The following is a 9,156-nucleotide window of genomic DNA, read 5'->3' as shown; positions in this document are numbered from 1 at the left end:
CCCCCACTGTCCCAGGAAGCTGCATGTCTACCCCTCACCTCAGGGTTATTACTTTGGTGCCCTACTTACAATTTGGTCAGGTCCTGCTTTCAGTTTCCCTTTCAGATCTTCAACTTCTGTTGATGAGTGTGATCATCCCATACACATCTTTATCTTACTGACTAGCTCACTTAACATAATACCTTCTAGCTCCATCCAAGATGGGTCAGAGAAGGTGGGTTCATTGTTCTTGATAGTTGCATAGTATTCCATTGTGTATAAATACCACAGCTTTCTCAGCCACTCACCTGTTGTTGATTTTCTTGGATCTGTGATATTTTCTGCCACTACTGTCATTCTAGACTGCTATGGCCCCTCCAGGCCCAGCCCCATGTGATCAAATAAAATGTCAATGAAACCAATTGAGCTCTGTGTGCTTCTTCTGCTTGCCTGTTGCATGAGTGGGGCTCTAACGTTTCGATGGTCAAGAGTTGGGAGGCACAGCTTCTCTGGGACCAGGGATATGTCCTCTCCATGCTCCCCACCAGGGCTGTCACATGGAGACATCTTCTCTGGAGGGGTAATCTGGAACCTGCAGAGAAAACTTATTAGTGAAGCAGGTCTGCAGATGTTTCCTATTCACTTTTGCTGTTTCCCTCTCTGCACTGAAATTCTCTCTGTCCTAGCATTATCTGTGAAAAGGAGAAAACGTCCACAGAGAGTTGTGGATTTATAGTGCGGGCACAGCCCTGGTGGTAATCCTGGTATCAAATAAATAATAAAAACAACCTACACCCAGTCTCTTCATAGTAACAATACCAGAACCAATGTAATAGTTTTTATTGTTGAGCCATGTCTATTTCAAATGGGTGGAGAGAAAAAAGGGAGATGGAGCCAGAGAGAGACAGATAAAGGAGACACTTAGAGACATGCATCACTGGTTCTGAAGCTTTACCTTGTAGATGAGAATCGGAGGCTTGAACCCAGATATTTACACATCAGGGCCCAGAAGATTTTTAGCATTAGCTCTTTCTGGATCTGGAGAACCAAAAATAAAACCTGTTTCCAGTAACTCTGAGAAAGCTAGCGTGACTCTAGTTAAGTTTCCTGCACTTACATTTCAAGTAGAAATGATGAAGGTACAAATAAACTTTTACTGTAAAGGAAGCTTCTATAACCCTAGCTCTGCCTCCCTAAAAGATACATACCCCTGTGCCCAGTGTTGAATCTCTTGTGAGGCTTAGCTTTGCCAAAAACTGCTATGCAGGAAAAATAACAGTGACTAAGGCAAAGAGACCATGAGCAGTGGGTTCAAGGCCCATTGCTTAAACTGTAGGCTTTGCTACTGTAATGACACTTTACTTTCAGGCCTGCACCACATACTAAATCATGTACTGTCCCTTTGTTTGTTGCCAGAGGTATCACAAATTTCTGAGCTCCTGAACAGCACATATATAAAGGACTTTATCTGGCTTCCACACACCTCGGCTACAGGCAACCTGATGATTAATAGAGTTCCTTGACATATGCACATAAATGGGTGTGCCATCACCCAGAACCTTTTCCTTTCTTTCTCACTCACTCTCCATAAATCAATATATAGAGACATTTTTTAAAAGAAGAAATATTAAAGAGAGGCAGGGGATGAAATTATCATGGCCAGGTAGATACTAGACAACTTGAAGTTATCTTGTGTACCAATATCAATATCACTAAATGTTCATCCAAGGTAATTAAAAATTACTTTAGAAAGATACATTAGCACCTTTCCCTAAGGAAAGAAGGATGTTCTGACATAGGGCGCAAAAGACACATCTGAAGGCACCAAATTCTAACCAGAATATCAGAAGGTCCCAGGTTATCACAGAAAATAAATACCAATGATAAATTATTAAACCGAAATAAAATCTTGTCAAATTTTCTTTGCTTTTTAGGTTTCAGTTCTTTATGTCACCAGCATTACACATGCCAGAGCAATGCTCTCATTTGTTCTCTCTTCACTCATTAAAAAAAGCTTTATTTTTCACTAGAGAAGTTATGGCGGTGCATTTTTGCATAAAACACAAAAATATGTCCTGACATTTCAGACAACCTAATATACATGAATGGGTAAGATAGCATAATGGTTATGTGAAATACTTTCATGACTGAGGTTACAAAGTCCCAGATTCAATCCTCCACACAGCTATAAACCAGAGATGAACAGTGAGTGCTCCAGTCTCTCTCTGTCTGATACAATTAAAGCAAAGAAAATAGATTTATTTATTTGTCTTTTTGTTAAAGAAATAAAAGATAAAATCTGTGTTCCCCTACCCTTCACCCATCTTAATCTCTTCTGTCAACTTAAGTCTTTCAGACAGGCTACCATCCCATCTCCACACACGGGGACCACCTCATCATCCTTTCAATGCCTGGCCTCTTCCCCAAACCTGCCTATCAAACTATCTTCACAGGTCACACAAAACCCAAAGAATTTCCTGTCATTTGGCTCTAACATGTGGTGGAGTGTGTTACCCTTCTGGAGCAATATTGCCATCGGAAAATTGCATTTCTCATCCTAATTCCCAGAGAGAGGCCCTTCCAATTAGTAGTAAAGTTAACCCTAAAATTAGAGTATTTTATTTGTTCCAACTCTACGATCTGGATTGGTGGAATTGAGAGACTCCTAAAAATTCAGATCCCATACAGTTGATTTCAGCCAATCACAGATAGAATCTTTAAGGTGGGTCTTAGGGAATAAAACCCTAGGCCTTTATAAGATCTGACTTGGGTCTCACATACTGCTAGAAGCAGACAGGAGCAGACACATCTCTGCACTCTGTGACCTCCAGGCCTCCTGCCAATATCAGAGCAGAGGAAGTGTGGAATCTCTGCATATTTGGACCAGGCCTCATCCCTATAGTCCCGAGCCTCCAGAACTCCAGACCTCCAGCAGAGCAGAGAAAGTTAATACTCTCTGTTGACCTAGGAGTAGACCCTGTAAGAAGACAGACAACTCAAATAAGAATGACAGTGAGTTAGCAGGAGCCTTCCCTATTTGCTTGTGGGAAGATTTTTTTTTCGTCATTAAAAAATGTGTATTGGGTAGGTAGCATAGGATTAGGAAACAGTCACTCTAACCTGATTTTGCAAAGTACAATGATCAATCCCACAAAGCTGAGCAAAATTCTGGTAAAAAAATAGAAATAAAAAAGAAAAGTTACTCAAAAAGTGTCTGATCCTCTGGGAGGTGTTTAATGTATAAAGGGTTGGACCCTCAAGCATTAGGCCCTGATTTTTAGACCCTGAAACTCATAGGCCTATCACGTTTTGTTCTCTTTCTTTCTAATTATCATTAATAAATAAACCTTTTTATTTAAGCTAGAGTCATATCTCATTGTGTAGCATAGCGCTTGAAAAATAACTAGTACTAGAATATCTCCCCACTCTTTCTTGCTCTCTCACTCTTCATCTCACGAAATGAGGAAAAGTATAGCCTGGGATATTACAAATGTTCTTGGAAAGGGGATCAGTGAGTTAATTGCACATGGCATGAAGTGCAAAGACCCACTCAGGATACTGGTTTGAGCCCTTGATGCCCCCAAGCAGTGGGTGTCACTTAATAAGTGGTAAAGCTCCCCACCTGCAGGGGGAAAGCTTCACAAGTGGTGAAGCGGGGCTGCAGGTGTCTCTGTCTCCCCCTTTATCACCCCTTTTCCTCTCAATTTCTGGCTGTCTTATCCAAATAAATAAAGATAATTTAAAAAAGAAAAAAAATAAGTGGTAAAGCAGATGCTTATCTTCTGTCCCCTGTCATTTTCTCTCTTTCCTATCAATAACAACAGGATTAATAACAATAAACAATGAAGGCAACAAGAGGGAAAAAATCGCCTCCAAGGCAAGTGCGTTCATAGTGTATGTACTGAGCCCCAGCAATCATGCTAGAGAATAAGAAAAAAATAGTCTTGGAGCCAGAAAAAAAAAAAACAGTAACGAAATAATCGTTGAAGGGATTAGCTTAATTGGCAGACATACAGGCTTGTCAACACTGAGGCTCCCAATTCGATCCCCAGCACTGCACGTACCAAAGTAGTAAACTTTTTATATAAAAAAAAAAGAAAAAGAAAGAAAATGTGGCCTGGGCAGAGAGCTGGCTATCTTAGTAGGGCATTCTTACAGCTTACGTTCAAGTCAGGGCATCACAGGGGAGTGTCATGGAAATGGAAGAAGCCCCAGTGCTCCTCTACCCTGGAGTTACCTGAAAAAGAGAAAGGCTTGAGAATTGTGTCATTACTCCTGTAGGAGACCTTGGCCTTGGGGATGACAAAGAAAAATAAAATGACCTGAAGCCTATCCAGAGCCATTTACAGCATCAAAGTCTCAGTAGGAAGACCCAAGACAGCTTTGGAACCCCTCGCCTCACTTGTTTGCTCTTAATGAGCAGTAGTCTGAGCTGCTGTGAAGCCTTCTATACTTTCTTTCATTCTTTCCTATTTATTTATTTATTTATTTATTTTTACCAGAGTGTTGCTCAGCTTTGGCTTATGGTGGTGTTGGCCAGGGAGGTTTGAATATGGGACTTAGAGCCTCAGGGAGGAGTCTCTTTGCATAACCACTGCACTCTCTCCCTCACCCCTGAAAACTGGTTCAGCACTCCTTAGTCCAGAGCACAAGGGATTAACAGAATGGAGCATTCTGTTTTCACAAGGCTCCCTGGAGGAGTTTCAGCAATGTTCTGCTTTGCTGGCATCTTTTAAATTCATTCATTATATTCTGTCATATCATATCATATTCATTATGAGAAAGATAGGAGAGAAAGAAGCAGACATCACTCTGGTAAATGTGCTGATAGAGATCGAACTCAGGATCTCATGCTTGAGAATCCAATGCTTTATAAACTAGACCAAATCCTGAACTAGACCACTAGACTTATTATTTTCTACACATAGACTGAAATGGAGTAAGTTGGGGCCATCAAAACAGCTCACTGACAGTCCACTGCTTTTCCATATCTGTCATCCAGGTACAAGACCTTCCTTTACCACATTGAAGGAAATTTTGCTATTGTTCATTCTGCCTGAAATAGGCCAACCTGAGTGGGAAAATCGTTCAGATAGCATCAACCACAAAATCTGTTTGATTTGTGCTTTTGTTTCTATAATGGGTTAAATTATTTCATTATTCATAATGCAGTCATGAAGGCATTTTGATGAGTGGGTGAAATAGCAAAGTTGTCATGCAAAGAGAGTCTCATGCCTGAGACACCGAAGTCCCTCATTCAATCCCCTGCACCACCATAAGCTAGAACTGAGGAAAATTCTGGTTTTCAGAAATGGTACGAACAACATTTTGACTACATAAATACTAACTTTCTGTTTCCTTTTTATGTAGGAAGAGGTACTTCAGACTGAAACTATTTCCCACAGTCAGGAAGGAGAGGAGAAAGAAAAAAACCAAGAAACAGAAAAAACTTCAGGTACTGTATTCTAAGTCATATGTGTGTGTGTGTGTGTGTGTGTGTGTGTGTGTTAGACACAGCTTTCTCACATCAGCTCCATCATATGCTGTCGTTTTCGACGGGTTAGGTTGTTTTCACCGGGCTGGCTTCACGGGCAGGTAACAGACGACCAGGGACTCATAGTTGAGCTGTAGGCAGTATCTCTTTATTCATGCAGGACGCAGCACAATCTAAGATGAGCTAAGCTAAACTCAAGGTAAAGTACTCTAAAACTCACAATGCTGTCTTTATATATACTTGCCAAGTAGGGTGGAAACAGGATGTGACATAGAGAGGGTGGAGAGAAAAGTGACTGGTGACAATCAGTGTGTGACAAGGAGAGGATCAGGGTGTGACAAGGAGGGGGGTGGAGCAAAAACATATCATGAAACAGTGGGGATTGAACCAATGCCCTGGAGGGAGGTGCTTGTTAACAGCGGTTATATAAATAGAATGAAGTGGTTATGTAAATAGAATAGTGTTAAGCAGGGGGGATTTAAACCAAATGAAACAGAAGGGGTCTCATGCATACCAACAATATGCCTGATCTAATTTCCTCTTGCAGGCTCTGGCCAAGGGCAGTTCTAGTAGAGGGGTCAGCTCAGTGTCCTGGAAGCTCTTTGGCACTGTCTCTGAGCCTGTGTGGGGAAAAGACCAGGAGGCAGTGCCAATCCCTTCTGGGACTGGGATGTCAGCTCCACAGTCTCAGAGATCTTTGAAACATTAAATGAGCATTTGGGTGGTGATGCATCTAGTTAAGTGAACAAAGTACTATGCTCAAGCACCCACACAAGGAACCAGGTTCTCCCACTCCCCACCTACATCAGGGATGCTTCACAAATGGTGAATCAGGGCCCCAGGTGTTCTGTCCTATAGAATAAATGTAAACAAGAAAGAAAGAAAGAGAGAGAGAGAGAGAGAGAGAGAAAGAAAGAAAGAAAAGAAGGGAAAAAGGGAGATGGAACGAACGAAGCAGCTTCCAGGGGCAGTGATTCATAGTGATGGCACTGAGCACCAATGATAACCCTAGAAGCAAACAAGAAATAAAATGATGAAAGACAGAAACATTGAATGAACCATGATTATGCTCTCGCTGCTAATGTCTATATTGTCAGGCATGGACCTTGATCGAGGTTTAGACACACACTGCTCCCTACTATCCAGGGGCTGATTCTAAATCCTGATCTTTGTTGGGAGGATGGTTGAAGCAGTTCCCAAGAACTGAGTGAAGGCAGGTCTAGGCTTGAGTGTTGAAAGAGGGGCTCTGAGGAACCTCGCAGGCAAAGGTGCACTGAGTGATGTGGAGTCATCCCAATTTCTCCATCCTTTCAGGTGCCTCCCCTAGTGCAGGGAATATTGTTCCAACTTGGAGTCAAGCTGAGATCAGGATTTTCCTGGAAGAATGGGAATCCCTCAAAACGCAAGGGCATCTGAAGAACAAGATTGCAGCCCTAGTCATTTCCCGGGGATTGGGTATTAAGGGCATCATGAAGAGCAAAAGAGAGTATTTTCTCATGTTGAAGAACATGGCTGATATGTATTGGACTGTCAAGAATGCCAACAAGAAGCCAAGAAGCCAGCCCTTACCCTGTCCATTTGGAGACGTCCTGAAAAGGATCTTGGAATACAGAAGAGAGGAGGAGCCCTCAGGTGTGTGTCTTCTCTTCCTTAGATGGCCTTGAGGGAGGGATTGCAGCCAGCCAGGCTCACATACTCCCTGCGGAGCTCAGAGCTGGGAGCTAACCTGCGCACAACTTCCCCCTGCATCAGCAGAGAGAACAAGAGATACTCAGGGCCTCCAGTTTCTTATTTGACTAAGGCCCTAGGACATATATTCCTGGACTGACTGAGCTGGATAGGACCCCTGGGTCCAGTTAGTTCAAGAGTTGGTGGGAGGGGTGGGGAGTGATGTGCTCATGTATTTGCATGTTCCATTGATCTCTCTCTCTCTCCCTCTCTCTCTAGATCCTCTCTGTGCAGAAGGGGTCTCACTGACTCCTCCTGATCTCCAGCCTCCTGAGTACCAGGTCATATATCCCTCTGATGGCCAGTTGTGGTCCCCACAATATGTGAACAACCAGCTGTGGACCTCACACTATGTGGGTGGCCAGCTGTGGTTCCCACAAAATATGGATGCCCAGCGGTGTTCCCCACACTATGTTGATGGCCAACTGTGGTTTCCACAAAATATGGGTGCCCAGCAGTGTCAACCACAATATGTGGATGGCCAGCTATGGTTCCCACAAATTATGGGTGCTGAGCAGTGTTCACCACAATATGTGGATGGCCAACTGTGGTTTCCGCAAAATATGTGTGCCCAGCAGTGTCCACCACAATATGTCGATGGCCAGGTGTGGTTCCCACAAAATGTGGGTGCCCAACCATGGCGCCCGCAATTTGGAATGTGCACAGGAGTTCACGTACCCTCATGGAAGCCCCAGGAAGTGGCTCCAACAAGCCAACACTTGGTTCCTGCCATCCTCCCGATGGCCTCTGATCCCCAGCGGTCATCCTCTACTGACACTAACATAGATACAAATGAAAGCATCAACATTAGGGAAGATTGTTCTACGGACCAAGCACTGGACTTACATGCCATGTATCAGTGTGGCTCTGGCTTGTCTCTTTCTGTGTCACTGGAAACTCTTCTCTGGAACTTGGACTGGGTTTGGTATATTACACTAAAGTAAAGAATTTTGGTGGGGTGTGGCATGAGTCTTGAGGTGGGGGCTTTCAGGTCCTGGTGCAGGATGCTGGAGGACCGAAGTTCAGTGGGAGAATATTTTACAGAAAACTGACAGTTTACACATTTGACAACACTGTATTTTCTTTTCAATGTAAACTAGTAATTTCCCCAATAAAAAGATAAATCAGTCTAAAACATAACAGACAGACAATTACCCTTTATGTTTGTACAAAAACAGTGAGTGTATTGCTACTCAGTCGTGGCTTCTTCCTTTCCAAGGACAAGGGAAATGGTGGAGCAATATTTGCCTTTTTTCTCTCTCCCAAGAAAAGAAAAATAAAACATTGGAACTGGAATCTTTGTTAGCAATACTGCACCACTGTGAGCGTCTGGGCTCACTCACCACTACTGCATTGAGAAATAGGACAATTCCAGTAGCCAGGGACACAGCTCAGTCACGGACCAAATCTCTATTGATGAGCGGGGATGTAGTGCAATCAATCAGTCTCTCTTCATTAGAAAATCCTGTCCTTTATGTCTCCTGAGGTGGAAGTGTAAGGAAAACTTTCTATGTAGGATATTGGGTGGGTAGAAGGAAAAAATGGGTGAACCAGAGGTGATTAAATGGTGGAAAACAGGATGTGACTAGGAGAGGGGGCAGTGTAGAAAGAGGGCATGAACCAGTGGGGATTAAACCAATGCGGGACTCAAACAAAACAATAAACCACAAATAGACCACAACGTTAAGCAAATGTTAGTGAACCTAAGGTGATGGTCAAAACATAAGGGGTCTTAGAAGAGAGAATTAGAAGCAGACCAACATAGAAGAGATCCAAAAGTTTGTAAATGTGTTCTCAGAATGCATTCTCATCACCTTTAATAGAAATGGCATTTTCCAGTTTCATGGAAATATGTTCTGCTCCATTCTTCTCTCTCTTGCTCGGAGGGTGGACCTCAGTATTTCTGAGAAGGCAGACTCTTGTTTCAAGCCTAAAGAGCACATTTAAGGAATACA

The sequence above is a fragment of the Erinaceus europaeus genome, chromosome 9, assembly GCF_950295315.1.
Source record: "Erinaceus europaeus chromosome 9, mEriEur2.1, whole genome shotgun sequence".
In the NCBI taxonomy this organism is placed as follows: Eukaryota; Metazoa; Chordata; class Mammalia; order Eulipotyphla; family Erinaceidae; genus Erinaceus; species Erinaceus europaeus.
The sequence above is the reverse complement of the archived record's forward strand: the minus strand, read 5'-3'. Positions refer to the sequence as shown.